The sequence below is a fragment of the Phoca vitulina genome, unplaced genomic scaffold (genome assembly GCF_004348235.1).
Source record: "Phoca vitulina isolate PV1807 unplaced genomic scaffold, GSC_HSeal_1.0 scaffold25, whole genome shotgun sequence".
Lineage (NCBI taxonomy): Eukaryota > Metazoa > Chordata > Mammalia > Carnivora > Phocidae > Phoca > Phoca vitulina.
Window position 1 is genome coordinate 18812150 of NW_022589728.1, and position 24579 is coordinate 18836728.

Consider the following 24579-nt stretch of genomic DNA (forward strand, 5'->3'; position numbering starts at 1 on the left):
TGCCACAGATGGGATAACATAGGCTAAGCACTTGGTACATGTGCAGTAATGATACGCATTAATATTAGCATCCTCCATTTTATTGACTTAGGGTCTTTTATCTCCCAGAGACAATATTATTTCAGGTTTTGGTTGTAAAGGTAATAGTTTGGAGTTGTGTTACCTGCACACTTTAAGAAGTACTATTTGTCTCTGAATCAAGCTTCAATGTGAAATAGATCCTGAACCAAATGCTAAGAGAAAGTGTCATTGTCCTTATAAAATGATTTTTTGCTCTTATATTCCCTTGCAGAAAAACAATAATAAATAATGACATTTTGGAAACGTATTGGGACGTTATACACACTTCAAGCTCTATGGCAGTTCCAGGTGACATGTTTGCTTTTGCAGAACACTGAAATCCTCAATGATGCTGGTGGCTATAAAATTGTTCTAATTATTCCTTTCAAACAATGAATTCTAGAGTTAGCAGTAGACCTGATCAGTAGAACATTGTCAATTTGGTTGAGTGGCCTGGAAACTTGTCCAAGAAGATCTTTTACTTCCCACAACTCTAACTTTAATAAGTAAGTAGAGAAGAGGGCAATCATGGGAATTGGAATGGCGTGGTCTTTGGAAAAATTGTGTTGTGAGCAAGCTTGTCTTCAACATTTGCCCACATTCCTTTTTAGGTTTCCTTCTTCCTTCCCATGGCAGTGCCCAGCCCATTAGGGTTCAGATCCTCCAAGTGCATCTCATTTCATTGTCTTGTTGGTAAAAGAGCTGAATACCAATTATTACTCCCACTTTGCAGATGAAGCAAACTCTTATCTCAAAGACATGAAACCCAAATGCCTGAGAAAAGGGTACCAGAGGATAGGAGATTTTTCTTTGTACCCATAAACTCACACCACATCGGCAGTAATTCCACATATATAGAAGTGGCACCTGGTTAGACTTGCTGGAAGCTAAAGATTTCTAATTTGGGGGCAAAATCAGCATGTGGTTATATGGATAAGTAACTAGGCAAGGGTCATTTTTCCTGCTTATTGAGACTATCAAAATATTTCATAAAGTTTGGAGTGGACCCTGGATTATAATTGTTAATACTATTATTCTTGATGAGAGCAGAAAGAGGAACATTTATACCTCTCTGAGAGTTTTCTTTTTTTTTTTTTAATTTTATTATGTTATGTTAGTCACCATATAATACATCATTGGTTTTTGATGTGGTGATCCACGATCCATTGTTTTCATATAACACCCAGTGCTCCATGCAGTACATGCCCTCCTTAATACCCATCACCTGGCTAACCAATCCCCCCTCCCCCCTTCCCTCTAAAATCCTGTTTGTTTCTCAGAGTCCATAGTCTCTCATGGTTCATCTCTCCCTCCAATTCCCCCCCCCCATTTTTCCCTTCCTTCTCCTAATGTCCTCCATGTTATTCCTTATGTTCCACAAATAAGTGAAACCATATGATACTTGACTTTCTCTGCTTGACTTATTTCACTTAGCATAATCTCCTCCAGTCCCATCCATGATGATGTAAAAGTTGGGTATTCATCCTTTCTGAGGGCTGAGTAATATTCCATTGTATATATGGACCACATCTTCTTTATCCATTCATCTGTTGAAGGGTATCTCGGCTCTTTCCACAGTTTGGCTATTGCAGACATTGCTGCTATGAACATTGGGGTGCATATGGCCCTTCTTTTCACTACATCTGTGTCTTTAGGGTAAATACCCCATAGTGCAATTGCTGGGTCATAGGGTAGCTCTATTTTTAAATTTTTGAGGAACCTCCACACTCTTTTCCAAAGTGGCTGTACCAACTTGCATTCCCACCAACAATGTAAGAGGGATCCCCTTTCTCCACAACCTCTCCAACATTTGTTGTTTCTTGCCCTGTCCATTTTTGCCATTCTAACCGGTGTAAGGTGGTATCTCAATGTTGTCTTCATTTGAATTTCCCTGATGGCTAATGATGATGAACATTTTTTCATGTGCCTGTTAGCCATTTGTATGTCTTCTTCAGAGAAGTGTCTTTTCATATCTTCTGCCCACTTTTTGACTTGAGTATTTGTTTTTTGGGTGTTGAGTTTGAGAAGTTCTTTATAGATCTTGGATACCAGCCCTTTATCTGTAGTGTCATTTGCAAATATCTTCTCCCATTCTGTGGGTTGCCTCTTTGTTTTATGGACTGTTTCCTTTGCTGTGCAGAAGCTTTTTATCTTGAGGAAGTCCCAAAAGTTCATTTTTGCTTTTGTTTCACTAGTTTTTGGAGATGTATCTTGAAAGAAGTTGCTGTGGCCGATGTCAAAGACGTTATTGCCTATGTTCTCTTCTAGGATTTTGATGGATTCCTATCTCACATTGAGGTCTTTCATCTACTTTGAGTTTATCTTTGTGTATGGTGTTAGAGAATGGTCGAGTTTCATTCTTCTGCATGTGGCTGTCCAATGTTCCCGGCACCATTTATTGAAGAGACTGTCTTTTTTCCATTGCATGTTTTTTCCTGCTTTGTTGAAGATTATTTGACCATAGAGCCGAGGGTCCATATCTGGGTTCTCTATTCTGTTCCATTGGTCTATATGTCTGTTTTTGTGCCAGTACCATGCTGTCTTGGTGATCACAGCTTTGTAATATAGCTTGAAATTAGGCAACGTGATGCCCCCAGCTTTGCTTTTCTTTTTCAACATCTCCTTGCCGATTTGGGGTCTTTTCTGATTCCATACAAATTTTAGGATTGTCTGTTCCAGCACTTTGAAAAATGTCATTGGAATTTTGATCAGAATGGCATTGAAGGTATAGATTGCTCTGGGTAGTATAGACATTTTAACAATGTTTATGCTTCCAATCCATGAGCATGGAATATATTTCCATCTTCTTGTGTCTTCTTCAATTTCTTTCATGAGTGTTCTGTAGTTCCTAGAGTATAGATCCTTTACCTCTTTGGTTAGGTTTATTCCAAGGTATCTTATGGTTTTGGGTGCTATTGTAAATGGAATCGTTTCTCTAATTTCTCTTTCTACAGTTGCGTTGTTAGTGTATAAGAAAACAACTGATTTCTGTGCATTGATTTTGTATCCTGCCACATTACTGAATTGCTGGATGAGTTCTAGTAATTTGGGGGTGGAGTCTTTTGGGTTTTCCACATAAAGTATCATGTCGTCTGCGAAAAGAGAGAGTTTGACTTCTTTGCCAATTTGAATACCTTTTATTTCTTTTTGTTGTCTGATTGCTGTTGCTAGGACTTCTAGTACTATGTTGAACAATAGTGGTGAGAGTGGGTATCCTTGACGTGTTCCTGATCTTAAGGGAAAGGCTATCAGCTTTTCCCCATTGAGGAGGATATTCACTGTGGGTTTTTCATAGATGGATTTTATGAGCTTGAGGAATGTTCCCTCTATCCCTATACTCTGGAGAGTTTTAATCAGGAAAGGATGCTGTATTTTGTCAAATGCTTTTTCTGCATCAATTGTGAGGACCATATGGTTCTTCTCCCTCCTCTTATTAATGTGTTCTATCACACTGATTGATTTGCAAATGTTGAACCACACTTGCATCCCGGGGATAAATCCCACTTGGTCGTGGTGGATGATCCTTTTAATGTATTGATGGATTCTATTAGCTAGGATTTTGTTGAGGATTTTGGAATCCATATTCATCAGGGATATCCGTCTGAAATTCTTTTTGATGGGGTCTTTGCCTGATTTCGGAATTAAGGTAATGGTGGCCTCATAGAATGAGTTTGGAAGTTTTCCTTCTGTTTCTATTTTTTGAAACAGCTTCAGGAGAATAGGTATTAGTTCTTCTTTGAATGTTTGGTAGAATTCCCCAGGGAATCCATCAGGCCCTGGACTCTGTTTTTTGGGAGGTTTTTGATCCCTGCTTCAATCTCATACTGGTTATTGCCCTATTCAGGTTGTCAATTTCTTCCTGTTTCAGTCTTGGCAGCTTATAGGTTTCCAGGAAGGCCTCCATTTCATCCAGATTGCTCAGTTTATTGGCATATAGTTGTTGATAATAATTTCTAATAATTGTTTCTATTTCCTTGATGTTAGTCGTGATCTCTCCCCTTTCATTCATAATTTTATTAATTTGGGTCCTTTCTCTTTTCTTTTGGATAAGTCTGGCCAGTGGTTTATCGATCTTATTAGTTCTTTCAAAGAACCTGCTTCTAGTTTCATTGATCTGATCTACTGTGTTTCTGGTTTCTAATTCATTGATTTCTGCTCTAATTTTAATTATTTCTCTTCTATTGCGTGGCTTAGGCGTCATTTGTTGCTTTTTCTATAGTTCTTTAAGGTGTAGAGTTAGTTGGTGAATTCAGGATTTTTCTATTTTTCTGAGTGAGGCTTGGATGGCTATGTATTTCCCCCTTACAACCACCTTTGCAGTATCCCATAGGTTTTGGACCAATGTGTTTTCGTTCTCATTGATTTCCATGAATTGTTTAAGTTCTTCTTTGATTTCTTGGTTGACCCAAACATTCTTGAGCAGAGTGGTCTTTAGCTTCCAAGTGTTTGAATTTCTGCCAAATTTTTTCTTGTGATTGAGTGCCAGTTTTAGAGCATTGTGGTCTGAGAATATGCAGGGAATAATCTCAATCTTTTGGTATCGGTTGAGACCTGATTTGTGACCCAGTATGTAGTCTATTCTGGAGAAAGTTCCATGTATGCTCGAGAAGAATGAGTATTCTGTTGTTTTAGGGTGGAATGTTCTGTATATATCTAAGAGGTCCATCTGGTCCAGTGTATCATTCAAAGCTCTTGTTTCCTTGTTGATTTTCTGCTTAGATGATCTGTCCATTGCTGAGAGTGGAGTATTGATGTCTCCTACAATTAATGTATTGTTATCAATATGACTCTTTATTTGGTTAACAGTTGGCTTATGTAGATGGCTGCTCCCATGTTGGGAGCATAGATATTTACAATTGTTAGATCTTCTTGTTGGATAGACCCTTTAAGAATGATATAGTGTCCTTCTGTGTCTCTAACTACAGACTTTAGTTTAAAATCTAATTTGTCTGATATAAGAATTGCTACCCCAGCTTTCTTTGGAGGTCCGCTGGCATGGAAGATGGATCTCCATCCCTTCACTTTCAGTCTGGATGTATCTTTAGGTTCAAAAAATGAGTCTCTTGTAGACAGCATATGGATGGGTCCTGTCTTTTTATCCAATCTGCAACCCTGTGCTGTTTTATGGGAGCGTTTAGGCCATTCACGTTGAGAGTGATTATTGAAAGATATGAATTAATTGTCATCATGTTGCCTGTGAAGACGTTGTTTTTATAGATTGTCCCTGTAAATTTCTGTTGTATATCACTCTTGGGGTCTTTCTCCTTTTATAGAACCCCCCTTAATATTTCTTGCAGGGCCGGCTTAGTGGTCACATATTCTTTCAGTTTCTGCCGGTCTTGGAAGCTCTGCATCTCTCCATCCATTGTAAATGAAAGCCTTGCCAGATAAAGTATTCTTGGCTGCATGTTCTTCTCATTTAGTACCCTGAATATGTCTTGCCAGGTCTTTCTGGTTTGACGGGTCTCTGTGGATAGGTCTGACGTTATTCTGATGTTCCTCCCTCTGTACGTAAGGAATCTCTTCCACCTAACTACCCTTAAGATGGTTTCCTTGGTTCTAAGATTTGCAAGTTTTCTATTACATGCCGGGGTGTTGGCCTGTTTTCCTTGATCTTAGGAGGGGTCCTCTCTGCCTCTAGGATGCGAATGTTTGTTTCATTCTCCAGATTAGGGAAGTTCTCAGCTATGATTTGCTCAAATACATCTTCTAGTCCTCTCTCTCTCTCCACTCTCTCCGGGATTCCAATTATTCTGACATTGGAATGCTTCATGGTGTCACTTATTTCTCTGATTCTATTTTCATGGATTCTGAGTTGTTTTTCCCTGGCCTCCTCTTTTCCCTTTTTATCTATTAAATTGTCTTCCAGGTCACTTATTCTCTCTTCTGCCTCAGTTACCCTAGCTGTTAAATTATCTAGATTGGATTGGATCTCATTGATAGCATTTTTAAGTTCTGCCAATTCACCTTTATTTCTGCCCTTAGAGACTCTATGTTGCCATTAATTGATTTCTCCATTCTAGCCATTGTCTTCACAATTGCTAGCTTGAATTCCATCTCCGACATCTTGGTTATATCTGCATCCATTTGTAAATCTGCAGCATAAGTCATAATCTCTGAGTCTTTTCTATTTTGGGGGCTCCTCCTCCTAGTCATTCTGTTGATGGGTGGTTGAGGGAATGTATAGAGTCCAAATTATTGACCAGAACCCAAGCAAGATGCACCTGTTTTGTAGGGACCTTAGGGTTGCTGACCTCTTGTTTTCCCAGCCTGTCTTCTGGGGGAGGGGCCTGCCATGCTGTTACTCAGGCAACCCTGTTTAGGTGGAGTTGCCCTGCGCCCCTGTGGTGGGGGGATGGGCTCAGTGGGAATCATTTTTGGGGGCTTTTGTTCTCTGGTGGCTTTCCGCAAGTCAGAGCAGAAGAGACCATTTCCAACCCTCTGTCTCAGAGCAGAGAGATCACAGTCTGTTCTTCAGTGAGCTCTCCAGGCCGCACTGTCTCCTTTTCTGTCTGTGCTGCTATAAACTGCAGTGGCCTGGGTTGTGCGCCTCTCCGCAGCGCTCCCAGTCCTGCCTCCAGGTCGGGGCGCGTCTCTGCCCTTTGTGCTTCTAAAACCGCCAGCCGCTCCCAGTTTACGCGCACGTGAGACCCCGCCACTCTGGGTTTCCATCCCGGGGGCTGCCCTAGAGTCCTTTCCCTGCCACTACCGGTCTGCGAGTCTGTGTCCATCCCCAGTGCGCGAGGCTGTCGCTCACCGGCAGTGTAGGATCCCCACGGCCAGGCACCCTCCTGCTGCCGTTTATCCTCCAATAGCTGCCCGCGGAATCACGGCTACCCGCTTCGTACCTCAAAACCAACTTCCTGCAATATTCTGTTTGTAGAGATCCAGATCTTCTTACATCTCAGGCTGGTTTCGTGGGTGCTCAGAGTGGTCTGGTAGATATCCAGCTCAATTCCGGGGACCAGTTGAAATAGGGTTCCCTACTCCTCTGCCATCTTTTCCCCCCCTGAGAGTTTTCTATTTCTGCAGTTGATCATACCACATGGAGCTGTTTGTAGTGGCTCTGCCTAGAGAAATGGCAGAAGTCACAAAAGATATTTAAATCCCTTCCCCTGCTTCCTACAGGACATCTGCTCTCTGAAAGTGGGCTCAGGGGTGATTATTTTGTCGTCAACACTTGAAGCAATGGCTGGAAAACTAACAGCTGATAGCAGATGACATTTTGGGGGGAGTTTTAGAATCCCTCAGCTGTATCTTAGGCCACACAACTCATCTTAATTTTGTGCTTTAAATTCCACGTATTTTATTTAAAAATCTGTTTTAGAAACTGAAAGTGCTGATGAATATTAAAAAAACATAAACCCCTCCATGTTTATTTCATACATAACTCTCTCTCTATGTGTCTTTTTTTCTAAAAGATTTTATTCATTTATTTTAGAGGGGGGTAGAGAGAGAGAGCACGAACAGGGGGAGGAGCAGAGGGAGAGGGAGATAATCTCCAGCAGACTCCACGGTGCTGAGCACAGAGCCCCATGTGGGGCTCAATACTAGGACCCTGAGATCATGAGCTGAGCTGAAACCAAAAGTTGGACTCTTAGCTGACTGAGCCACCCAGGCACCCCTCTCTACATGTCTTTGTATCCCATCGTTTAGCTCTGAAAGTCCAACTCTTCACCCAGAGCAAATAATGATAGGGAAGATGTGTCAATAAAAGAAAAGCTCAAGATGTTTTGAAGTTGGCAAATGTGACTGTAAGAAGAAAAAGAAATTCTCTAACAGTGAAGGCTAGACCTTTCTTACATTAAATGGGCCATCAGATGTGGCTTTGCAGTAGAAGATTTAAAAAGAAACTAAAATTAGCAGTCAAAATTCAAAAATAAAAAAGGATGAAATTGATATTTGTAGTAAGATGTCCAAATTAGAACTCAGTTCCTAAAATCAACCAATGAACATAACATTCTGTTGATGGTAGAAGCTAAAGCAAACTCTGACTTCAAATGTGCCTGCAAATGGTTTCTATCTAGTAAAAGAGAAAAACTTGAATTCAGACTGCTTTTGTTTTTATGAACAACAACAGATTCTTTATTTACCCAAATATTAATAATCCACTCTACAATTCTTAAGGAAAGTTGTAAAGTGACTAAAATGCAGACATTTAAGATTAAAAACCTACATGTTTACTTTGTAATGTGAAGTCCTTTCGTTTTTAGCCAGGGAGCCATTCTTTTTTTCTTTTTTTTAAAGATTTTATTTATTTATTTGACAGAGAGAGACACAGTGAGAGAGGGAACACAAGCAAGGGGAATGGGAGAGGGAGAAGCAGGCTTCCTGCTGAGCAGGGAGCCTGATGTGGGGCTTGATCCCAGAACCCTGGGATCATGACCTGAGCCGAAGGCAGACTCCTAACAACTGAGCCACCCAGGTGCTCCAGCCAGGGAGCCATTCTTGTAGATTTTAATTCTTTGGGAAATATTTCTCTTCTCAAAGTTTATCCTGGGTGCATGGCACCCACAATGTGGAGATGTGTGTATAAGCAGTCATCCATAGGTAAACGAGGCTGCACTCAGGCAGGAGCTTTACCTCACACTGGAGGAAATTCGCTCAGAATCTCCTGTGTAAACAGCTTGGGATTATGTTCCAGACAGTCCCCTGCAACAAAAAATTATCTGGCCTAAAAATGTCAATAGTGCCATGACACCCTGTTATAGATGAAGAAACTAGGCCTAGACAGGCTAAGTAATGTGTCCGAGGACCCACAGCCAGCAGGTGGTTGTGTAGCACTTGGCACCTAGAGGGTTCTCAATCAAGAGCCTTCTGCATCCAGTCTGCAGTGGAGGTTCAAGCGCACCTGAGTCATGACAACGCACATAAATTTGCTTTTTTTCCCTTTACACTAAGCACTCTTAATTTTTTCCCTACTAAAATTGAGTTCAGCTGTCATAAAGAGTATAAAGAGCGTGGCTTATTTTTACCCCCAGTATAATTTCATTTAAGCATTGAAATTGGACTCATTTTTATTTTATTTTTGGCCCAGGATTGAGGGGCCTTAAATGATTCTTAGATTAGCTCTGTCGAATTAAGGATCTGTGCATTGTGTTCTAGATTATTTTCAGTCATTGTGGCAGGCCAGTGTATTATCCTAAGTGTCTATCTCTGTCTCGTGTCATCTTTTTCCTATCAATTCTTTCTACCCACTGATTTTATTTCAGAGATTTCTTTTGGTCCATGAATAATGCTTTTTAAATGACTAAAATAGCCTAGAAAGGGATGGGATGTATTTGAGAAGGCAAAATTCAGGTCTGATTGTATATTTGACAAATAAGAAACAAAAAGGTGTGCAGAATGATACCCTAAGAGAAAGAATAAATAAGCAAATATGAATAACACCTTTTATATTAATAATATGTGGTTATATTTCCAATTAGAAATTTTACTTCTATACATTTTTCACCTAAGAAATGATTTGATATCATTTATAAAACACTCACTTTACAGAATTTATAAATCTGGAAAACAATATAAGTTTCTTAAGATGTATTTCATTAGATTTACAGTCTTTTTGGATTTGCATTTCTCATCATCTCATATTTGGGATACCCCCAATCCTCTAAACAGGCTTGCCTGCTGCTAATGAAATGTCCCTCACATTTTTCCTCCATCAGAGTACACTTTCTAAAATTTAAATATGATCATATCATTATCCTGCTTAAAATTCTTCAATTGTTCCCATAAACTTTTCAAAGCACCTGTTGAAACATGTGAAGACCTCCACCCACCCAACATACTCCCCTTTCCTTCCAGGCTCCCCTTACTCAGGCCAAATGGAACTAGTTGTAGTTTCTTGTATAAGCCAGACTTTTTGGTGCCTGGCTACATTTGCACTTGGAGTAAGCTCATTGCAGACTGTGTACCCAATAAACTCACTTATTTTTCAAAATGCAAATAATGCCCCTTCTGTGAAATGTCCCTACATGCCTCTATTACAATACTTAACTATATTGTATTTTAATTATCTATTTACCCATCTGACTTGCCCACTAAATGTTGAACTCCTCCTCAGCAGGACCTTCCTGATCATGTTTGAACACTTTGTATTTTACATTCTGGTATATAGTAGATGCTCAATGAATATTTTTAGGGCAAGAGAGTGAATAAGTAAATACATACTGAATATATCAAATTACACTAGAGTCAAATTTAATCAGTCAATTTCAAGAGCTCCTCTTCATCTCTTAATCTTTTATGTTAAAGCATTCTATAAAGAGATTTATCTCAGAGTTTGGTTATGGAATATTTAAAATGTAATTGAGGTTATTATTATAGACTAAACAGACAATTACCTATGTTCATTATTGTGGGGATTGAAGGATTATTTTGATAAGCAAATAGAATATAGAAATGCATTCAAAATAAACTCAAATAGCATGACTTGAAGTGCTGTGTTATCTCAAAATTTTATTAGACTGTAAACATATTTTCAGTGTTCATCAATCTGGTGGTGAATTACTGTTAGAGCAATATTTTAGAATCCCACTTCTAAAGAAGTCTTTTACCATCTAGAAAGAGGCTAGTGTCTACTGAATGATTTCATATTTTATGTGTATATTTAGAGGACTAAGTTGAGCTTAGCTTTAGTCATGCTTACTTTAAAGAGAAAAAACCAATAATTTTCTTCCAGAAATGTCCTTCTGGTCATTTTCTTTTCCATGTAATTAGTTACCTGTGAGAGTCCTGTTATTTAGTTAGTATTCGTCATAATTTCCTGCCCTGAGAAAATCTCATACACTAAATTCCCAATTTTGCAGTGTGTATGCCATATAATATTTACAAAAACTGTGAGGTATTATTTTAAAACAACAGAAAATGTTCCTGAAATGGAGGCAGTGAGAAATTGGGTAGCCACGAAAAGACAGGTAATATTTCATCAAACCAAATTCTTTTTTTTTAAGATTTTATTTATTTATTTGAGAGAGAGAGAGAGCGCAAGCAGGGTGAGTGATGGGGAGAGGGGCAGAAGGAGAAGCTCGATCCTAGGACCCTAGGATCATGACCCAAGCAGAAAGCAGACGCTTCAAACCAAATTCTGATGGAATGAGTCAAATCACAGTGTGCTGGAAGTCACCTTCCAGTTATCAGAACTTCACACATTGAGGGTTCTCCAGAAATGGCAGCATCTCAGTTTTATTCTCAGCTTTAGCACTGATTTGTGACTTTTGTTTGTAAAATGAGAAGAAATGGTTGCTTGCCCCTAGTGTCAAGGCCATGTTTAAAGGAGCTATGTGAGCTTCTTCTGATAAGTATAAAGCCATCTCTCTTTTGCCCAGAGTGAATTTAGAAGTAGTAGTAGGCTGAGGGACCACTAAAGACATGGGCCAAAACAGAAACAAACCAACACTATGGCAAATTCCTGAGGGAAAGCCAAGCTCTGGGGGAAATAAATAAGTACTTTACCTTGACATCAGATAATTTAAAAACAAGGTGATTTTTTAAAAAGATTTTATTTATTTATTTGACAGAGAGAGAGACAGAGAGAGAGGGAACACAGCAGGGGGAGTGGGAGAGGGAGAAGCAGGCTTCCCACTGAGCAGGGAGCCCTGTGCTGGGTTCGATCCCAGGACCCTGAGATCATGACCTGAGCCGAAGGCAGAAGCTTAATGACCGAGCCACCCAGGCACTCCAAGGTGATTTTAAAAAATAGTTTTGAGGATTATCATTAATATTTTCAAATGCATTTTTAAAGTTTATGTCAAAGATTTAACATCCCATTGAAAAGAAAGCTTATGTATAGGTTTTTTTGAAATAATGTTCAGAGGTTACATCTGACAGGAATCCACTGGAGGGCAGTATATAGCAAGAGTTATGGCTGGTTGCCTGGACTATTGATTTGTTTCAGAACATAAATTGAATATCACATTAGAGCTTAATTTTTAAAAATGACATACAGTTCTACTGTCTGTTTTAAAGTTTAAAAAGATTTCCCACATTAGGTGCCTGGATAAGTCTGCGTATTTCCATTTGGTGTGAAGAATGATGGGGCTGATTATATGTTGAAAGCATTTCTGTCTTCCTGACAAATCAAAGTGTGAATTCAAGTTTCTGTACTCAGTTGAGCAGTGATGCATTTCAGTCTGGCTAGACTTTAATTTATACTGTTTCCCTAAGGAAAGAAACCAGGTTTCCAGAGGCAGCTGTCATTAATTGAAGTTAGGTCACACTGCCTCACACGCCTTGACCCCAGAACATGGAGTGCAGTGGTCTTGATCATATCAGCTGCCTGTGTAGCACACACTTCCTTGAAGAAATGTATTTAATTTGATTTCTGAGAGTAAATGACACAACTGTGAGATAGAGCTTAGAATTCAAATTGCTCATTTAACTGTAAAGAAATACTACAGTTGATGTTATAATACCTGCCTCCTCACCCATAGTTCCTTCCTTCCTCCAAAAATCCACCCATTTGCCATCTTCCATTAATTTACTCAATATTTATTATTCTCCTACAATGTATGTGCTATGCAAACCCTGAGGTTAAAGCTGAGCATGAAATTTCAGTTCAGAAGAATGGATAAACTTTCCTCAGAATATTAGGACTTGGTGAGCCTTAGATGTTCCTCAAATAAGAATAGCAGATGTGTGTATAGCAATCTGAACCAGGCACTTGTTCTGAGCTCCTTTCTTAAGACCCTTGTGAGGTAGGTTCCATCACCATCATCACCATCATCATCCTCATCATCATCACTATCATCATCATCATCATCATCACCATCATCATTATCACCGTCATCATCCCAATCATTATCACCACCATCATCATCCCCATCATCATCCCTGTTTATGGATAGGTACATTGAGGCACAGGAAGATCAAGTCCCTTGCCCATGGTCACCCCATATGAATGGCAGAGCCAAAATTTGAGACTTGCTCCAGACCCCATGCTCTGAACAACTGATCAAGCTACATTTCTCCTTAAGAGCAAGGGTTCTAGGTGAAGCAAAAGTCAGCTTGGAAAATAGGTAATTTAAGGATGGTGTTTTGCTTTTGTGAAAGATAAAATGTGCTAGACAATTAAGGAAATGTTTTACCCAAGCTATTGCAGTAGGGAGAATGTTCACTAATGAATATCTCAAAGAAGAGGGAGAGAACTTAGTGGCCCAGACAGGACTCTCCCTTAACATCCATAAGGAACTCTGGCCCATGCATGGTCTGCTGTGGTAGTGAGTGCTTTGAGGTTTATATCAAGTCCTCGAGCTTCAGCTCACAGGGCTTCTTCATATTTTGAGGGAAAGGGCCAGCTGCCAGACAACCTAGAGTCCAAATAAGGATCTGGGCAGTAATCTAGACAGATTACACATCAAATAAGAATAATCTTTTACAACCACTTCTTAGAGCAGGCCAATAATCTAAGAAAAAATTTTCCACAATAACTGAGAAGACCAAATTCTGTCTTTGTACCAGTATGACGTTTGTTAGAAATCTTTTTTTTTTTTTTTAAAGATTTACTTATTTATTATTTGAGAGAGAGAGAGAGCATGGGGGAGAATGGGAGAGAGACAATCTCAAGCAGAATCCCCACTGAGTATGGCGCCCAACACAGGGCTCCATCTCACGACCCTGAGATCATGACCTGAGCCAAAATCAAATGTCAGATGCTTAACTGACTGAACCACCCAGGTGCCCCTGTTATGACATCTTTTGAAAATCTTATAATTAATTCATTGTGGTAGGCAGGAAAATGGCCCCTCAAAGACGTCCACTTCCTAATTTCTGAAAACTGTGAATATGTTATGTTACACAACAAGAGGGAATTAATTCCATTGCAGAGGGAATTAAGGTTACCAATCATCTGACCTTAAAATAACAGGATTTTCTGGTGGACCCAACATAATCACAACGGCTGTTTAAATGTAGAAGAGAGAGGAGAGGAGTCATTGTCAGAATGATATAATGTGAGAAAGACTAACTGGTTATTGCTGGCTTTGAAGATGGAAGGGGGCCGTGAGTCACGGATTCTAGGAAGCTTCTCCAAGGGTGAAAAGGAAACAAAATGGATTCTCTCCTAGAACCTCCCGAAGGAATGCAGCCCTGCTATCTTGATTTTAGCCCAGTGAGACCCATTTTGGACTTTTGAACTGTTTTCAGCTACTTGGTTGTGGTAATTTGTTATAGCAGCAAGAGAGAAATAAGACACCCATCAAACTTAGTCAGCTTTGACCATTACAAAAAGACACACACACACAAAAAATCCAGCACACCTTCCACAACTTTCTGTATTCATTTTGGTTTTGTCCTGCATTTTCCTCTTCTTATTCTGGAGCAACGAGTCATTTTACCTTAGGGCAAAACTACTCTCATCTCCTTAACACAAACGCATCCCTTATAGTACAATTTCTCAAAGTGGCAAAAATGAACACGTTCTTTAACAGACCCAAATACATACTCTCTCTATACCATAGAAATAAGAGGCAAAAATATAAACAAAATTACGCTTAGTAATTAATGTTTCAGTATTCCGTCTTACTTAGAAATAATCTAGGCATCTAGTAAATATTGATTGATTAACTCAATTTAATATCAATACAAGGTTTTAAGTTACTTAAGATTACTAAATTCAAGTTACTAATTACTAAGATTGAAAATCTTAGAAATTATGTTCAAGTTGACATATTACAAAATGCTGATACTGCTTGTAATTAGGAGTCTGCCTCAGTTGATGTTCGACTGCTCTAGGCAAGTTGATAGGAAAGACCAGGTGCTTCCTCCTTTGCTACTGGTGGAAAGTTTGAACCATGCCAAGTCCCTGCCTGCATGTAGGAAACTTCACTCCAGCCCCTTCCCCTAACCACCATAAAAGACCCAGGCCAGTCTCCTTGTCCTCTTACAAGCCACTTTGGACTTGTTTGGCAGGCCTGCCCTGCTCTCTCCAGAAAGCCTCCTAATGTGAGTAATATTCCTACCTTCTTGGTGTTCCTGTGGCATCATCAGTCTCCAATCTGAACCACATTTTGGGTGGATGTCCATCTTTTCTTTGCAAGAGTGTCTACAACACTGTCGAAATAAAATTTGTCAAAATTATGATTCAATTTTCGTTAAACATATTCACATTTTTTATAATCTTAAACATTTAGTAGAAGTCATATCTTTTTCAATCAGCAAGCTTATATATGTTTAGGAAAAACATACCTAAATAGAAAAAGGTCTACATGTATATTATACTTAACCTTGATCTAATAGAAAATATGTAGCTGCTTTTAATTAAATCAAAATGAATCTTATCTGCCAAGGATTTACCTAAATTATGTGCACTTGAATTCTTAAAACATTTCTGGGTTCATTTCTATAAGGAAAATATTTGAGGTTTATTTTCCTTGGTATCTGGAAATTTTAGGAATATTCAGCTTACATAAGTGCTTTTTATCACTAAGTCAATCAGAGTAGGGCTCCTTTCAGAGATTTTATGATCTAATTTATTAATACCATGAAGGGTAGGGAAATATTATATACTTACACAATGAGATGTAAAGACCTTTCTGAGTTACAGTTATATAAACATACAAACAGATACAAATGGAGAGCTTATAACTTTATTGTAAAAAATTCAGCTATGAGAATAAACACAGAAACAAAATATCACTGGTCTAAATAGGGTTTTATTACCAGTGGGTACAAATTCTTCCCTGTTTTTAGCTCAAGACAGAGAAAAAGATAAACAGAAAAGACTAACACCAGATTCGTTGGTGTCTTTCAACCAAGAAAACAAGATCTCTATAAACCATTGATACATTTACAGAAATCACCAAAATGATCAGACCATGAAACCAGAAGAATCTGTGCAGATATGAAGCAAGTACTCAAAAGGTATCAAATCAAATCTTTATCATGCTATGAATGGACAAGAGTCCAGAACACAGGATTAGGAACTGAGCTCACTTTTGGGTCCCTGGATTATCACACAGGAATGAAGCACAAAAGCTCTGAAAGGGTCTCATTACCTGGTAGGAGTAAACAGGATCCTGAGGCAGGGACAGATACTATTTGAGTCGTGGCACCAAACCCTGAAAGACAAAATGCTCCAGACAGTTAAGGAAATAATTTTATTCAGGCCATTGCAACAGAGAGAACATTCATTATGATAAATGTCTCAAAGAAGATGGACAAAACTTGGGATTTTATAAAACATGAGAGTCTTTCAAGAAGAGTGGAGATGGGTCTTAATTCAGAGTATGAAGGGACATGGTAGTCTTTTGCAGTTAGCTGGTTAGCTGTTTAGCCATTTTGTCACTTCTCAAACAAAGAAGAATTACAAAAGGATAGGCAGGTTTCTCAACTGTCACTGCTCTCAGGAGCTTGGGGCTCAGATGAAGTTCAACATTGTCACTTTATAATAAGCCCTTTGCTTCATCACCTCTTTGACCATGGAACCCTGATATACATAGGCAGATCGCATAATCCCTGGGAGGGCTTTCTATGACTTGTATAACATCAGATACTATATGGACATTTTGTATCATTCAAAACTATTTTTTATGTACTACATGATTATGTATTTGAAGATTTTTTTAAAAGAAAAATACATTTGTTGCTTATAAAAATTTTTAGAGTCAGCATGAAAAACAAATTACTAAACAGAAAATCATCTTTTAATTTATTTTTCATTGAATTTGCAGGGTGGGTAATTTAAGTGATTTTAAGAGCAATAAACATGTTCTCGATGCATCTGCTATGACCGGGGGATAACGCTGGTTAGGACTTCCTGGGAATCTACATAAAATGGGCAATTTTAGCTTTCTCTCAAGAGGAGCTTTGTGAAAGGAAGAGCAGAGGAAAACTGTTCATCATCTGTGAGAACATCAGGGACCGAGGGAGATTAGATATTATGCATAACAGTTTGAAAAATATTGAACAAGTTAGATTGCCAGGGTGGCCCCTGGCATTTCAGTCTGTAGAGTAGCAAAAACAACTCAGGAAACTGATAGAAACCATAGAATCCTGCAGAGTGGTGTTTCTGCTGAAGCCTAATAATTCAAGATGTAGAAGTTTTCAGAAATGTTCCATGTGTGAGGAAAACGAGTATTCTCCAGTTGTCGTTTAGGGTTCTATGTATGTCGATTAGATCAAGCTGGTTAATCATGACATTCATGATTATTTTTACCTATTTTAAAAATCTACTTGTTCTATCCGTTATGGGAGATGTGTCAAAAATCTCCTTCTGCAATAGTGAATTTGCCCATTTCTCCTATCATTTTTTGATTATATTTTTGAAGTTCTGCTATCAGGTACAGAAGAACTTAGAATTGTTTTATCCTTCTGGTCAGCTGAAACTTTTATCATAACAAAAGCATTTTATTATAGCAAGAGTATTTTTGCCCTGATTTCTATTTTGCCTAATACTACATATATTAGTATAGGTACCCCAATTTTCTATTGGTTGGTATTTGCCTTATATAACTATTTCTATCCTTTTATTTTCAACGTTTCTTTGGTTTTCAACCCCTTATGTGTCACTTCCTTTTTGCATATAGCTGAACTCTGACTCCATATATGAAATTTTCTGCCATTTAACTGAAGAATTCAACTATTTTCATTAAACCATTTAAGTGTATTGTAAATACTAATATACATATATATATATATATTTACCCATATCATTTTATTTTGTGCTTTTTGTTTTTCTTAATTTTTCTTTCCTATTTCCCCTTTCATTTCATGTCTATTCTTAAATAGACTGGGAGCTCTTTCCATCTTCTACCTTTTCCACCATGTTTACTCTTAAACTCATAACCTGCATATTTAACTTAGAAAATTAAAACTTAGTCAATATTTTTTATCATTCTGGATCCAGCCAGGAAGAGAGATACCACTGTAAGTCTCTCAGTACAGGGAATTTAATACAAGCAATTGGTTACAGAGGTAATGGGAATGCTAAGAAGTTATATAGAGGATAGTAATTCAGAGTTGAGTGAGAGCAAGAAGTTGGCCTCTGCTTCTAGGGTTGGAGGGGCAATGGAAAGAGAGGCCCAAATGATATAAATGGTATAGCTTCCTATTAGGTCTTCAATTCCGACTAATTTACGTTCAATATCTTTCATCTCTTCTCTGATGGCTAGAGATGTTGAACATTTTTTCATGTGTCTGCTAGCCATTTGTATGTCTTCTTTGGAGAAGTGTCTATTCATGTCTTCTGCTCATTTTTTGACTTGATTATTTGTTTTTGGGGTGTTGAGTTTGAGAAGTTCTTTATAGATCTTGGATACTAGTCCTTTATCCATAATGTCATTTGCAAATATCTTCTCCGATTCTGTGGGTTGCCTCTTAGTTTTGTTGACTGTTTCCTTTGCTGTGCAAAAGCTTTTTATCTTGATGAAATCCCAATAGTTCATTTTTGCTTTTGTTTCCCTTGCCTTTAGAGACATGTCTTGAAAGAGGTCGCTATGGCCAATGTCGAAGAAGTTACTTCCTATGTTCTCCTCTAGGATTTTGATGGATTCCTGTCTCATATTGCAGTCTTTCATCCATTTTGAGTTTATCTTTGTATATGGTGTAAGAGAATGGTTGAGTTTCATTCTTCTGCATGTGGCTGTCCAATTTTCCCAGCACCATCTATTGAAGAGACTGTTTTTTTTCCATTGGATATTCTTTCCTGATTTGTCCGAGATTAGTTGACCATAGAATTGAGGGCCCATTTCTGGGGTGTCTATTCTGTTCACTGATCTATGTGTCTGTTTTTGTGACAATACCATGCTGTCTTGATGATCACAGCTTTGTAATATAGCTTGAAGATGGGCATTGTGATGCCACCAGCTTTGGTTTTCTTTTTCAACAATCCCCTGGCAATTCAGGGTCTTTCCTGTTTCCATACACATTTTAGGATTGTTTGTTCCAGCTCTGTGAAAAATATTGATGGTTTTTGGATAGGGATTGTATTGAAAGTGTAGATTGTTCTGGGCAGCACAGACATTTTAACAAAGTTTATTCTTCCAATCCGTGAGCATGGAATATTTTTCCATCTCTTTGTGTCTTCCTCAATTTCTTTCATAAGTGTTCTGTAGTTTCTAGAGTAAAGATCCTTTACCTCTTTGGTTAGGTCTATTCCTAGGTATCTTATGGTTTTGGGGCTACTGTAAATGGAATCAACTCCTTAATTTCTCTTTCTTCAGTCACATTGTTTGTGTATAGAAATGCAACTGATTTCTGTGCATTGATTTTGTATCCTGCCATGTTGCTGAATTGCTGTATGAGTTCCAGTAATTTGGGGGTGGAGTCTTTTGGGTTTTCCACATACAGTATCATGTCATCTGAGAAGAGTGAGAGTTTGACTTCTTTCCTGATTTGAATGCCTTTGTTTCTTTTTGTTGTCTGATTGCTGAGGCTAGGACTTCTAGTATTATGTTGAACAACAGTGGTGAGAGTGGGCATCCCTGTCGTGTTCCTGACCTTAAGGGAAAAGCTCTCAGTTTTTCCCCATTGAGAATGATATTCGCTGTGGGCTTTTTGTAGATGGCTTTTATGATATTGAGGTATGTTCCCTCTATCCCTATATTTTGAAGAGTTTTAATCAGGAAAGGATGCTATATTTTGTCAAATGTTTTTTCTGCATCAATTGAGAAGACCATATGGTTCTTGTCTCTTTTGTTAATGTGATCTAGCACTTTGATTGATTTGCGAATGTTGAACCACCCTTGCATCCCAGGATTAAACCCCACCTGGTCCTGGTCAATAATCCTTTTAATGTGCTGTTGGATCCTACTGGCTAGGATCTTGGTGAGAATTTTTGCATCCATGTTCATCAGGGATATTGGTCTGTAATTCTCCTTTTTGATGGGGTCTTTGTCTGGTTTTGGGATCAGGGTAAGCCTGGCCTCATAGAATGAGTTTGGAAGTTTTCCTTCTGTTTCTATTTTTTGGAACAGCTTCAGTGGAATAGGTATGATTTCTTCTTTAAATGTTTGGTAGAATTCCCCTGGGAAGCCATCTGGCCCTAGACTCTTGTTTTTTGGGAGGTTTTTTATTACTGCTTCAATTTTGTTACTGGTTATTGGTCTATTCACATTGTCTATTTCTACCTGTTTCAGTCTTGGTAGTTTTTAAGTTTCCAGGAAGGCATCCATTTCTTCCAGGTTGCTTAATTTGTTGGCAAATTGTTGCTAGTAAAAATTTCTAATAATTGTTTCTATTTCCTTGGTGTTAGTTATGATCTCTTCCCTTTCATTCATGATTTTATTGATCTGGGTCCTTTCCCTTTTCTTATGGATAAGTCTAGCCAGAGGTTTATCGATCTTATTAATTCTTTCAAAGAACCAACTCCTAGTTTCATTGATCTTTTCTACTGTTTTTCTGGTTTTTATCTCATTGATCTCTGCTCTTATCTTTATTATTTCTCTTCTCCTGCTTAGGTTTATTTGCTGTTCTTTCTCCAGCTCCTTTAGGTGTAAGGTTAGCTTGTGCATTTGGGATTTTTCTACTTTTTTGAGAGAGGCTTGGATGGCTATGTATTTCCCCCTTAGGACCGCCTTTGCAGTATCCCATAGGTTTTGGACCGATGTGTTGTCATTCTCATTAGTTTCCATGAATTGTTTAAGTTCTTCTTTAATTTCCTGGTTGACCCAATCATTCTTTAGCAGGATACTCTTTAACTTCCAAGTGTTTGAATTCCTTCCAAATTTTTTTTTGTGATTGAGTTCCAGTTTCAAAGCATTGTTGTCTGATAACATGCAGGGAATAATCTCAATCTTTTGGTATCAGTTGAGACCTGATTTGTGACCCAGTATGTGGTCTGTTCTGGAGAAAGTTCCATGTGCACTCAAGAATGAGTATTCTATTGTTTTAGGGTGGAATGTTTTGTATATAACTACAAAGTCCATCTGTTCCAGTGTGTCATTCAAAGCTCTTATTTGTTATCTTCTGCTTAGATGATCTGAGAGTGGAGTGTTGAGGTCTCCTACTATTAATGTATTATTATCAATATGATTCTTTATTTTGGTTAATAGTTGGCTTATGTAGTTGGCTGCTCCCATGTTGTGGGCATAGATAGATATTTACAATTGTTAGATCTTATTGGATAGACCCTTTAAGTATGATATAGTGTCCCTCTACATCTCTTACTACAGTCTTTGGTTTAAAATCTAATTTGACTGATATGAGAATTGCTACCCCAGCTTTCTTTTGAGGTCTATTGGCATGATAAATTGTTCTCCATCCCCTCACTTTCAATCTGGAGGGGTCTTTAGGTTCAAAATGAGTCTCTTGTAAACAGCATACAGATGGGTCCTGTCTTTTTATCCAATCTGAAACCCTGTGCCATTTCATGGGAGCATTTAGGCTGTTCACATTGAGAGTAACTACAGAAAGATATGAATTTAGTGCCATCATACTACCTGTAAAGTCCTTATTTTTTATAGTCTCTTGCTCCTGTTTTGTTCCATTTTTTTTTTCTTTAAACACATCAGCATAATTATTGTATTCTGGATTTGAAAATTCTAGTGCCTTATGTTTTTACAGGTCTGATTCTGTTTTTGGTTGTTTTTTTCTGACTCTCATTCATGTGACTTATTATCTTATGGATTTTAAGATATTTTTTATTGTGAACTTGTATTTGTTGGAAGTTTTTCTGAGAATTCTTTAAATCTGGGTATGAGTATCTATTCTTCAAGGAGTTTTTATGTTTGCTCCTACCATTACCCAGGATATTATAAACTCGCATGTACTTTAAATTATAGTTTTTGTTTGCGGTTTTTAGGGTCATGAAAAGATTGCAAATCAGACCCTAAATCTGTGCAGACTCTGGCCAGTGATTAGGAAATCTCAGGGAAAACTTTTTTCTTTTTTTTACCTGTATCTACAACCAAGACTGAAAACTTTCTTGACAACTGATTTTGTGGAAAAGTTATTTTTTCTCCTAGTTTGTCCTGTTTATTGGAGTATATTTCCTCCAGAATCCTGACTTTAAGCCAGTGACCTTTGATCCAACTCCCTTCTCTACAAAGGCCCAAGGCTTTTTCCCCAGTCCCACTTGTGCCCTGAAGCTCCAGGCTTCAAGGTGGGGGTTCCTCCTAAGCATCCCACAGAGTTGGTGCTCATTCTCTTCCCTCATCTCATGCTTCTGCTTTGCTCCTCTTCTACATGTTTTTTTCCCACATTTCCTCACAGACTTATTTAATATTCCAAAAGAATTTTAAAGATATATTTTATTAAGTATTTTTAGAAGTTACATATAGAAGGTAAAAATTCCAGTCCTAAAATAAAAATATTGGAATAACAAATAAATAAAGGAAGCAATTTCACAAACTTTTCTTTAATAGTATAGAAATACTATTCAAAAGCTACTTCTTTGTGTTTGTTAATATTTTACTCCCCTTACTATGCATCAAGCTCTTTGCTAAGCACTTTGCATACATTATCTAATTCAATCCTTGTAACGACTCCATGAAATAGATATTATTATTACTATTATTATCACCCCGTTTTACACCTTAGAAAAATGAAGTTCATAAATATGAAGTAACATACTCCAAATCATGTAAGTAATAAGTGTTAGAGATGCAGTTGAACCCTGGACTCTCTGAGTATAAAGCCCATTTTTTTTTTTTTTTACAATCATACTTTGTTTATTCAGCAAGAGAAGACATCTGAGAATTTAAGTGAATTTACCAGGTAACTGAAACACGCCCCTTCCAGTACCAATCTTTTTGCTTTAATCATTTTATTTATTTTTATTTTATTTTATTATGTTATGTTAGTCCCCACACATTACATCATTAGTTTTTGATGTAGTGTTCCATGATTCATTGTTTGTGTATAACACCCAGTGCTCCATGCAATATGTGCCCTCCTTAATACCCATCACCGGCTGAACCCCTCCCCCCACCCCCCTCCCCTCTAAAACCCTCAGTTTGTTTCTCAGAGTCCATAGTCTCTCATGGTTCCTCTCCCCCTCTGATTTCCCCCCCTTCATTTTTCCCTTCCTACTATCTTTTCTTTTTTTAACATATAATGTATTATTTGTTTCAGAGGTACAAGTCTGTGATTCATCAGTCTTACACAATTCACACTGCTCACCATAGCACATACCCTCCCCATTGTCCATCACCCAGCCACCTCATCCCTCCCACCCCCCACCACTCCAGCAACCCTCAGTTTGTTTCCTGAGATTAAGAGTCTCTTATGGTTTGTCTCCCTCCCTGGTTTCATTTTGTTTCATTTTTTCCTCCCTTTCCCTATGGTCCTCTGTCTTGTTTATCAAATTCCTCATATCAGTGAGATCATATGATACTTGTCTTTCTCTGATTGACTTATTTCGCTTAGCATAATACCCTCCAGTTCCATCTAAGTCAATGCAAATGGCAAGATTTTGTTTTTTCGATGGCTGCATAATATTCCATATATATATATATATATATATATATATATATACACACACACACACCACATCTTCTTTATCCATTCTTTATCCATTCATCTGTTGATGGACATCTTGGCTCTTTCCATAGTTTGGCTATTGTGGACATTGCTGCTATAAACATTGTGGTGCATGTATCCCTTCGGATCACTACATTTGTATCTTTGGGGTAAATACCCAGTAATGAAATTGCTGGGTTGTAGGGTAGCTCTATTTTCAACTTTTTGAGGAACCTCCATACTGTTTTCCAGAGTGGCTGCACCAGCTTGCTTTCCCACCAACAGTGTAGGAGGATTCCCCTTTCTCCGCACCCTTGCCAACATCTGTCATTTCCTGACTTGTTAATTTTAGCCATTCTGACTGGTGTGAGGTGGTATCTCATTGAGGTTTTGATTTGGATTTCCCTGATGCCGAGCAATGTTGAGCACTTTTTCATGTGTCTGTTGGCCATTTGGATGTCTTCTTTGCAGAAATGTCTGTACATGTCTCCTGCCCATTTCTTGATTGGGTTATCTGTTCTTTGGGTGTTGGGTTTGATATGTTCTTTATAGATTTTGGATACTAGTCCTTTATCTGATATGTCATTTGCAAATATCTTCTCCCATTCTGTCGGTTGTCTTTTGGTTTTATTGACTATTTCCTTTGCTGTGCAAAAGCTTTTTATCTTGATGAAGTCCCAATATTTCATGTTTGCGCTTGCTTTCCTTGCCTTTGGCAATTTTTCTAGGAAGAAGTTGCTGTGGCTGAGGTCGAAGAAGTTGCTGCCTGTGTTCTCCTCTAGGATTTTGATGGATTCCTGTCTCACATTTAGGTCTTTCATCCATTTTGAGTCTATTTTTGGGTGTGGTGTAAGGAAATGGTCCAGTTTCATTCTTCTGCATGTGGCTGTCCAGTTTTCCCAACATCATTTGTTAAAGAGACTGTCTTTTTTCCACTGGACATTCTTTCCTGCTTTGTCAAAGATTAGTTGACCATAGAGTTGAGGGTCCATTTCTGGGCTCTATTCTGTTCCATTGATCTATGTGTCTGTTTTTATGCCAGTACCATACTGTCTTGATGATTACAGCCTTGTAATAGAGCTTGAAGCCCGGAATTGTGATGCCACCCGCTTTGCTTTTCTTTTT

At 38.2% G+C, this 24579-nt stretch overlaps 1 protein-coding gene across 1 annotated transcript in view; it reads right to left on the reverse strand.

Moving 5' to 3' along the window:
- Positions 1-24579, reverse strand: part of CPA6 (carboxypeptidase A6) — a 524483-nt gene that overhangs the window by 414055 nt on the left and 85849 nt on the right. Inside the window, exons 4-5 of the mRNA XM_032421607.1 lie at positions 16053-16115; positions 15018-15108 (exon numbers count right to left, since the gene is read on the reverse strand). The gene's annotated coding sequence lies outside the window, so the exon portion shown is untranslated. The remainder of the gene's footprint in view (positions 1-15017; positions 15109-16052; positions 16116-24579) is intronic.